This window comes from Tubulanus polymorphus, chromosome 4, assembly GCF_964204645.1.
Source record: "Tubulanus polymorphus chromosome 4, tnTubPoly1.2, whole genome shotgun sequence".
Lineage (NCBI taxonomy): Eukaryota > Metazoa > Nemertea > Palaeonemertea > Tubulaniformes > Tubulanidae > Tubulanus > Tubulanus polymorphus.
This window is the reverse complement of record NC_134028.1, coordinates 421,928-432,447: the sequence shown is the minus strand read 5'-3', so window position 1 is coordinate 432,447 and position 10,520 is coordinate 421,928. Positions and strand designations below refer to the sequence as shown.

The window sequence follows — 10,520 nt, the reverse complement described above, 5'->3', positions numbered from 1 at the left end:
GCGCCACCCAGTGGATAGGTGACCCAAACTGCAGTTAGCCCCTATAAGGATACTGGTGTGGTCCATCCTCAATCAAATTGTGATAAGCTCCTGTGTGTTGGACATAAAACACTCGGGTTTAACCACCATGTCGAGCTGATGCGTGTAAAACTGTCGGCCGACATTCAAGATACAATTAGTAAAATGTATGATTAATATCAAGTGTGGATCGAGGCCTAATATAAACTATTATTATCAATGCAGATGGAGCATTTGAGCAGGGACTTGACACAAAAGCATTTTGACCCCAGTATCCTCAGTCTTTTTATACATAGTACCTAGGATACTGGGGACTGGGGTTGAAATCGTTTTGTGTCAAGTCCCTGTGATTACTATCAATACAGATGTAGCATTTGACCCCGTAGATACCCTGGATTTTAGAGTGATTTCTCTGACAGGTTTCTATGTTTATTTCAGGGTGATGCTCAACTAAATAACTGCAGTCATGCAGGAAGTTCAAGCCGGAATAACTGTTTGGCGATGAAGTGAACAAGTGATCCCTCAATTCAGGTAGATATATCTTAAGGTAGGGGCACACGAGCATATTTTTTCGCCCGATCGCGGCGAATTTATTAATCGCCCGAAAAATTCGCTAGTGTGGCCACTCATGGCGACGACGATTTCGTCGGCCGACTCGATCGCCCGGTGAATCGCCTGTATCAAACATGTTTGATATTTTCGGCCGATTATTTACGCCGGCGATCAGATCGCTCGCAAATTCGCTCGTCTGCCCGCACTCAGCGAATTTCACCGATCAATCCATTTTTATCAACCAATAGGATGCATTGTTGATATCATGTGATTCGTTAACTCTCTCCCTCTTAGTGCCAGTCGCTGACCGAATTTTGGTTTGATCGCTTTGTGTGCCCGCTCGTATCGGGCGTATAATTTCGTCGGTGAATTTAATCGTCGCGATCGGGAGAAAAAATACGCTCGTGTGTCCCTAGCTTTAGGCCCTTGTCACAGACCTCTAGAAACCAGTTTCAGTGGTCTTTTAAAACCGAGTTAACCAAAATCCAAGCAGGTTTTCAGCGCAGTTCTCAAATCATTGATGCCATCATGATTTGAAAGCTTGTCAAAGATTGCGGCTCAATTTACTGTGTTTGGGACTTTGCAAAATTTCGCTGCGATGAAATTAACTGTGGAAATATCAAACATGTTTGAATGGTACGATTCACCTGCTGCTGAGCAACGAACACGCTGCAAATTTCATTGTGAAATCTGTAATTTCTGACGGTGTGGGAATAAATTCATATAGTGTTCCCTGCTCTAAGTCTGAACCAATTAACCGTTAAGTCTTGTATGAAAAAAGATTGTAACACTGAAAATTCTTGGCACTAAAAGCATTTTGAATCTTGTTGAATCTGTTTTCATTTTTTATCTGATGAAGAAATAATGATTTTCAGTGTTTTGTATTATTTCAGACGTAGGCGTAACGCTAGAGTTTTATTTATTCTATTCAAAAGAAGATGATATTTAGATCAGGTTCGTTTAGTTACTCTTATTTGTATCGAATAATTCATATGATTTTTGTGAAATTGCTCTAATGATGTTATAATGAATGTTGTTTGATTTATTTTCAGTCGAGGATCTCAATAACTGAAACCTGCGACACGTCTACACCTGAAATTGACTGCGCGTCAAATGAATGAATTATTGAATGTAAATGACTGTGATGTTTAATGTTGATTAGAGGATTTGGACCAGGGTGTCTGATATATACTGATGAATAGTTACTACATGATCGCCACCTATTGGAATTTTGCTGAACTACCAAATTATTGGATTGAACAGTATATCACAGACGCCATCTATTGGAAATTTAGAAATTTATGTCTTGAGTGTCAAAATAAACGTAAAATTTATTTTAGATAAACACTTAAAATCTTTCCCAAGTTGAGTCTGAACTGTTTGTTTTGATCTGAATGTAGTCGATCACAATATCTGGGTGACTGTCAAAACCCTTTCAGGATTGGCACTTAACTATCCTATGAGTACAGAGATGATTTTGATAAAACCAGTGTCTCTGGTAAACTTTGCATCATTCAGAATCTACTCAACCAAATTAAAGAAACTTGAAACCAAATTTTAGAATCTATATGCGTTGTCATGGTGATAGCAAGGTGAAATTCTGGATCTGAGTTCGGGGAAAATAGTAATTCCTCAAAACAGAGCCAAATTTCATACTGAAATGAATAACTACACTTATTTTATTTTTCATCGATATGATAACAAAATGAATTTATTTGAGCAAAATATTTCATAGAAATTTGTCACAAAAATATAGAACTTGACCTCGAATGATATGAAAGGGTGTTGAGTCTGGGTGACCTGTAGATACTTCAGATCGCACAGATGATGATGATGATGATGATGAAAACTGTTATTTGTGTTCTCCTCTTCTTCAGAATCAGACTATAAATAGATCAAGAAAAGATATCTGTATTTTTATTTTAAGAGTCATTATCAGGCCACACCGAGGGGTAGGGTGAGAGGTTTGAGACGGACAACCATGAATGGTCCCACATCTCAAATATTACTACATATATTACTAAAACCTCCTAAAATCCTGTTGCTACCTGGTTCAAGTTGACGTGTTTTGACTACATGTTATTTGACCAGTAACTTTGTGCCCCACACCAAATCCAGATTTATCAAAGTGACATAGTAAACAGTACCAAACAATATATCTACCAGTACCTGAATTGAGGGATCACTTGTTCACCTCATTGCCAAACAGTTATTCGGGCTGGAACTCCCTGATGACTGCAGTTATTTAGTAGAGCATCACCCTGAAATAAACACAGAAACCTGTCTGTCAGAGAAAGCACTCTAAAATCCAGGGTATCCACCGCGGGGTCAAATCTGTAAACAGTATCTCATGAGACCAGTATCAATCGCCTAATCGTATCGAAGGAGTCTCTACGAACCTGTTCGCTGGACGTTCGTCGCCCGATAGTTTATCGAGACAATTATATGCCCTCCATATGATTTCTTCAGTCAGTTTTTATGTCACATCGTCTCGTGTACGACGCCGTCTCTATAATGAGATCACAAACATAGACTCGCCCAGTGAGAGGGTAGTCGGCGTCTTCAAGTCCCGACTTCCAGAATATCATTAAAAAAACTACCATTAACCAGTATAAACACCCCTAAAACCTCAATCAGTTAAGTATCAAGGCTGAAACAACCTACGACTCGATATTTCAAGAGAAAACGTATCAAATACGCCCAGCCCATCCCGCTGTCGCAATAGCTCATCCCCCTATTGTTGCAACACAATAGAACACGCCACAATTGAAATATCCCTCGCACTAGCAATAGACGATATCCCCCAATTGAGATCGATTAGCCAATCAGCGGCCGCGTACTAAAGCGTGTCTGGACTTGTCGCAGGCGCCGGGAAATTCGATTTCAGCAATAAATCGAAATATCAGTCGAATCGTGCGCCATCTTTCGCTATTCTGATTGGATTTCACTCGCAAAGGAATACAATACGGAGAAAATGTTTTATGGGAGGTTTTTAGTGAATAAATGGAATATTTTCAATCGAAATGTGATAAAAATATTGCTATTTTGCGAATGGATTTCATGAAAATTCTTAGACTGGACACGGAATTAAATTTACTTCAAAACGTGGGATTGGATGAACTTAAATAATCACTGGATCCACGTCGGAATCTGAGAAAAAGTTGCAGTTGTGTAAGTAAGTTTTTTTTGTATCAACGATGGATTTATTATTCTATACTTTAGGGATATGTTTTTCTTGAACAATATTTAGAAAGTAAGGTAAAGTTTGAAATTTGTTCGTTACAAAATGCAACTTAAATTTACTAACGACTGGACTAATTTGACCCAACAATCAATATAGTGCTTTATGCATAGATTCTGCGCGATATTTCTCTTAAAAAAAACCTCAGACATCCTCATTTATCTGGGTGTCTAGTTGATACAAATTACGTAACAGTAAAACAACAAACTGCGTTACGATGATGAACTGTGTTTTTATGTCGGTTTGATAGTTTATACGAGTTGAATTTACATAAATAGATTATTAGAAATTAAACTCAGGAATATTTTGAGAGAGACTCAGTAAGAGAGCGGTGCCGCATTAGAGACACAGGGTGGGGTAAGAGAGCGGTGCCGCATTAGAGACACAGGGCGGGGTAAGCTGTGTTTTAGGTCGCGCTCTATTATCAACTACATCTCATTTTGCTGATAATCACTGATCAGCTCTTACAGTAACTCATTATACTAGTTTGATTCTTGATATAAAGAAAAGTCGAGGGCAGTAGGGATTTGTACTGGTATCAGGGGTAGATAGCAGACTGCAGAACTAGTTTCACTCGTTTCAGTATGAATCAGTTATGACTAAATGAGACAATTTGTAGACTGCGTTATGTTTTCCAGGGTTTGATTAGCTTAAAGTTGTATGATCGACAAATTGGTTACACATATTAATGTACTGATCTAAAGTTTATACATTGGTTAAATGGGACATTCGAAATAAATTCAAGTTAAATGATTTTCAACTAATAAAACGATAGCGGTGTTGCATTAGTTCATCACGTAGGAACCTGTCACAAAATCATACACAGATACATTCAGTATTAAAACGGTCCAGTTTGAGATGATATTGATATTGTATTGTTAATGATTAACGTATAGTGACCTGCATTGAGTTAACGATGTAAAGAAGATGATTTATAGTCTCGTGAAATGTGTCAAATGTCATTGTTTATTGTTCTCGGACAATACGATACAAATGCCTACGTGATGCGCGTTCAAACGGTTTCATCCAGTTTAGATATTCATATTTTGTATCAGTTAGCCAAACACCGACGAGTATGACTAACTTTGTATCCAATCACTGACGAGTATGACTAATTATGCGTCGAATCATTGATGAGGATGTTTTGGAAGCTGGACCCGGTGTTGGCGGCGCCGACGCCTCATGAAAATATAAATTAATCATTAAAATTCAAATTTCAAGTTAAATCAATTGCTATAAGATATTTCTATAGTATCTGATTTATACTGATTTATACTTCATGCAGTTCGGAATGGATTGATTTCAGCAGAGCCGCGCAGTTTATAGAGCGAAGATGGATTATGACCAGTGACCCAATAGTTAGATAATATGAAATATGAAGCTTCATTGTGTTCGACCATTCTTGTCGTTCGTTGTGTCCAGCACAGATTATTACATCTGGGTGTCAAGTGTACATTATTCGTATGACTGTCGGACTTAGAGGTGCTCGCACGTCATGACTACAGTAAAAATCAGACATTTTAACATACCTACCTCTTGTGAACATATATACGAATTTATTCTGAATGGAATCGATTAATATGACCTGTTCTCAAAAACTGTGAACTGTTACTGGAAACTAAATTTCTTATTCAGGATTCCGGCACGTTATTGAAAACACAAGGATTCAAATTGACTCAAAGATTATCATTGGATTCAACACACACAGGATTGGATAAACTGTAAGTTAGAAAAAAATTAACAGCTGAAATTATGTTTTATAGGTTTAGTTAGTTATTAGGAACTTACTCGGTGAGTTAGTAAGTTATAGTATTACATGGAAATATAATGGGTTAATTTAAGTGATGAAATTAGGGTGCTATGCGTGGTGTCCTGGGAGTTCTCAGTTGGAGGAAGCAGTTTGTTTATTTTGATGCTTAATATCTTAATTTCAGGATCCTGTATTTCATGCTTCTTTTTTTCCAGGGTTTCTCTCTATTCTATTTCCAGGTGTTTTTCTTTTTTTCAGAATTTCGGTTTTTTAAATCTATTGCTTTACTAGACAACGCCTATTATGTAAATAAATTATTTGAAATAAACATGACAATTTCAGGGTCATCGCTGAGACAAGACCCCAGAGGACTAGGCCACAGAGTACGTGTCTTCACCCCCAGCACACAAAAGAGTGGTCCGATTCAGGTGCGGCCTGTATATTCTATTTCAGTGAAAAGACCAAGACCCCCCTAGTCACAGAAGATTGAACCTGAAGTTGAATGATGATGACAGAGTGACCGAAGAACTCCGGTGCGACCTGTATAACATGTCTCTATTTCAGTATCCCCCCCCCTAACCCCTAAACCCGAGCCCGAATAGGTAGGCCGAATATATATAGGTTAGGTTAGAATAGTTAGTTGATAAATCTGTGAATTGAAACATAATTTCAGCTGTTGATATAAAATGCAGTTGTAATTTCAAGTGGAACCTTTTAACAATAAAAAGTTGCATTTATTTACAATGAACTGGATTGAAAATGTTTGACAGTTTGTGAGTTAAGTGTGATTTGATTAAGATGAAGAGTTGAACTGTTGAACTCTACTTCTTATAAAATACAAATGACATTTACTTACGTACAACTGGTTTCAGGTTCAGACAGCACCCACCCCACCCGGTCGGGTCATATTCCTGTGGTACCTAGGTTTCTGGTTTATTTGGTTGAATTAATTTACTGATTTTGGTCGCGCTGTTTTTGATGTAGATATTTCTCGCGTATATTTTTAGAAGACGCAGTTTGTAATGTTGAAGTTTAGTTTAATTGATGATTCAAATCATTGAATAATTATATATTTAAATAATCCACACCTTGTTATTTTGAGGTCTCCTCTCAAATTAATCTCGTAATAGCGGCGGTTGTTTTCGTACCATTGAACATCAGTGTTTTATTGCAAACATAGAAATTCATTACATGAAACAGAATTAGAGTCAACAATTTATTACTATTATTCTATAGATTATAAATGTTGGATGTGGCTCGACCTTTAAGTCATCATTTCAAAGTCATTTCGTGCTGTTTGATTTTTCTCACGGCAAGTCTAAATAGGTAGGTCTCTGCCAATTGTAATTTTACGGGGTCAGTTACTCCAATTTCACGACCCTCTCATTGTCAATAAGATTAAATTAAAGAAGTTTCAAAATTCACGACAAACAATAGATTCTCAGAATCAGAATTTTCTGGCTGCTTTTGGTTCTGAAGATGATAAATTCTATCTTAATTGATGGGTTAGGGTGTACTGAACTGATTTCAAATAGATAGGTGGAAAGATTAAGAATTTTCTGGCTATTTATGCTCCTGAAGATGATGGACTCGATGTGAAATGATAGGTTAAGGTAAACTGAACTGATTTCGAGTAGATGGACTGAAAGATACAGATTTTTCTTGCAAAATAGGGTCTTAAAGATGATGAGTTCTATCTTAATTGATGGGTTAGGGTGTACTGAACTGATTTCAAATAGATAGGTGGAAAGATTAAGAATTTTCTGGCTATTTATGCTCCTGAAGATGATGGACTCGATCTGAAACGATAGGTTAAGGTAAACTGAACTGATTTCGAGTAGATGGACTGAAAGATACAGATTTTTCTTGCAAAATAGGGTCCTAAAGATGATGAATTCTATCTTAATTGATGGGTTAGGGTGTACTGAACTGATTTCAAATAGATAGGTTGAAAGAATCAGAATTTTCTGGCTGCTTTTGGTTCTGAAGATGATGGATTCAATCTGAAAAGATGTGTTAAGGCGTATTGAACTGATTTCAAATAGATAGGTGGAAAGATTCAGAATTTTCTGGGTACTTATCCTCCTGAAGATGATGGACTCGATCTGAAATGATAGGTTAAGGTAAACTGAACTGATTTCGAGTAGATGGACTGAAAGATACAGATTTTTCTTGCAAAATAGGGTCCTAAAGATGATGAATTCTATCTTAATTGATGGGTTAGGGTGAACTGAACTGATTTCAAATAGATAGGTGGAAAGAATCAGAATTTTCTGGCTGCCTTTGGTTCTGAAGATGATGGACTCAATCTGAAAAGATGGGTTAAGGCGTATTGAACTGATTTCAAATAGATAGGTGGAAAGATTAAGAATTTTCTGGCTATTTATGCTCCTGAAGATGATGGACTCGATCTGAAATGATAGGTTAAGGTAAACTGAACTGATTCCGAGTAGATGGGATGAAAGATACAGATTTTTGTTGCAAAATAGGGTCCTAAAGATGATGAATTCTATCTTAATTGATGGGTTAGGGTGTACTGAACTGATTTCAAATAGATAGGTGGAAAGATTAAGAATTTTCTGGCTATTTATGCTCCTGAAGATGATGGACTCGATCTGAAATGATAGGCTAAGGTAAACTGAACTGATTTCGAGTAGATGGACTGAAAGATACAGATTTTTCTTGCAAAATAGGGTCCTAAAGATGATGAATTCTATCTTAATTGATGGGTTAGGGTGAACTGAACTGATTTCAAATAGATAGGTGGAAAGAATCAGAATTTTCTGGCTGCCTTTGGTTCTGAAGATGATGGACTCAATCTGAAAAGATGGGCTAAAACGTATTGAACTGATTTCAAATAGATAGGTGGAAAGATTAAGAATTTTCTGGCTATTTATGCTCCTGAAGATGATGGACTCGATCTGAAATGATAGGTTAAGGTAAACTGAACTGATTTCGAGTAGATGGACTGAAAGATACAGATTTTTCTTGCAAAATAGGCTCCTAAAGATGATGAATTCTATCTTAATTGTTGGGTTAGGGTGTACTGAACTGATGTTCAATAGATTGGTTGAAAGATTCAGAATATTCTGACTACTTATACTTCTGAAGTTGATTGATTCAATCTGAAAAGATGGGTTAAGGCGTATTGAACTGATTTCAAATAGATAGGTGGAAAGATTAAGAATTTTCTGGCTATTTATGCTCCTGAAGATGATGGACTGGATCTGAAATGATAGGTTAAGGTAAACTGAACTGATTCCGAGTAGATGGGATGAAAGATACAGATTTTTGTTGCAAAATAGGGTCCTAAAGATGATGAATTCTATCTTAATTAATGAGATAGGGTGTACTGAACTGATTTCAAATAGATAGGTTGAAAGAATCAGAATTTTCTGGCTGCTTTTGGTTCTGAAGATGATGGATTCAATCTGAAATGATGGGTTTAGGCGAATTGAACTGATTTCAAATAGATAGGTGGAAAGATTCAGAATTTTCTGGCTATTTATGCTCCTGAAGATGATGGACTCGATCTGAAATGATAGGTTAAGGTAGACTGAACTGATTTCGAGTAGATGGACTGAAAGATACAGATTTTTCTTGCTAAATAGGGTCCTAAAGATGATGAATTCTATCTTAATTGATGGGTTAGGGTGAACTGAACTGATTTCAAATAGATAGGTGGAAAGAATCAGAATTTTCTGGCTGCCTTTGGTTCTGAAGATGATGGACTCAATCTGAAAAGATGGGCTAAGGCGTATGGAACTGATTTCAAATAGATAGGTGGAAAGATTAAGAATTTTCTGGCTATTTATGCTCCTGAAGATGATGGACTCGATCTGAAATGATAGGTTTAGGTAAACTGAACTGATTCCGAGTAGATGGGATGAAAGATACAGATTTTTGTTGCAAAATAGGGTCCTAAAGATGATGAATTCTATCTTAATTAATGGGATAGGGTGTACTGAACTGATCTCAAATAGAAAGGTTGAAAGAATCAGAAATTTCTGGCTGCTTTTGGTTCTGAAGATGATGGATTCAATCTGGAATGATGGGTTTAGGCGAATTGAACTGATTTCAAATAGATAGGTGGAAAGATTCAGAATTTTCTGGCTATTTATGCTCCTGAAGATGATGGACTCGATCTGAAATGATAGGTTAAGGTAGACTGAACTGATTTCAAGTAGATGGACTGAAAGATACAGATTTTTCTTGCTAAATAGGGTCCTAAAGATGATGAATTCTATCTTAATTGATGGGTTAGGGTGTACTGAACTGATTTCAAATAGATAGGTTGAAAGAATCAGAATATCTGGTTGCTTTTGGTTCTGAAGATGATGGATTCAATCTGAAAAGATGTGTTAAGCCGTATTGAAATGATTTCAAATAGATAGGTGGAAAGATTCAGAATTTTCTGGGTACTTATGCTCCTGAAGATGATGGACTCGATCTGATATGATAGGTTAAGGTAGACTGAACTGATTTCGAGTAGATGGACTGAAAGATACAGATTTTTCTTTAAAAATAGGGTCCTAAAGATGATGAGTTCTATCTTAATTGATGGGTTAGGGTGTACTGAACTGATTTCAAATAGATAGGTGGAAAGAATCAGAATTTTCTGGCTGCCTTTGGTTCTGAAGATGATGGATTCAATCTGAAAAGATGTGTTAAGGCGTATTGAACTGATTTCAAATAGATAGGTGGAAAGATTAAGAATTTTCTGGCTATTTATGCTCCTGAAGATGATGGACTCGATCTGAAATGATAGGGTAAGGTAGACTGAACTGATTTCGAGTAGATGGACTGAAAGATACAGATTTTTCTTGCAAAATAGGGTCCTAAAGATGATGAATTCTATCTTAATTGATGGGTTAGGGTGTACTGAACTGATTTCAAATAGATAGGTTGAAAGAATCAGAATTTTCTGGTTGCTTTTGGTTCTGAAGATGATGGACTCAA

General features: G+C 36.7%; 2 long non-coding RNA genes across 2 annotated transcripts; one reads left to right on the top strand and one right to left on the bottom strand.

Annotated features, from left to right (window-relative positions):
- The first annotated feature begins 516 nt into the window (after positions 1–516).
- On the top strand, positions 517–1,880 carry LOC141904675 (uncharacterized). Its single transcript, XR_012619174.1, has 3 exons — positions 517–549; positions 1,464–1,524; positions 1,623–1,880. It is a non-coding gene; the product is annotated as an uncharacterized LOC141904675 (long non-coding RNA).
- A 383-nt stretch (positions 1,881–2,263) lies between these two features.
- Positions 2,264–3,294, bottom strand: LOC141904737 (uncharacterized). The gene is made up of 3 exons (XR_012619189.1): positions 2,970–3,294; positions 2,740–2,831; positions 2,264–2,454 (listed from the first exon to the last, which is right to left on the bottom strand). It is a non-coding gene; the product is annotated as an uncharacterized LOC141904737 (long non-coding RNA).
- Positions 3,295–10,520: the final 7,226 nt, after the last annotated feature.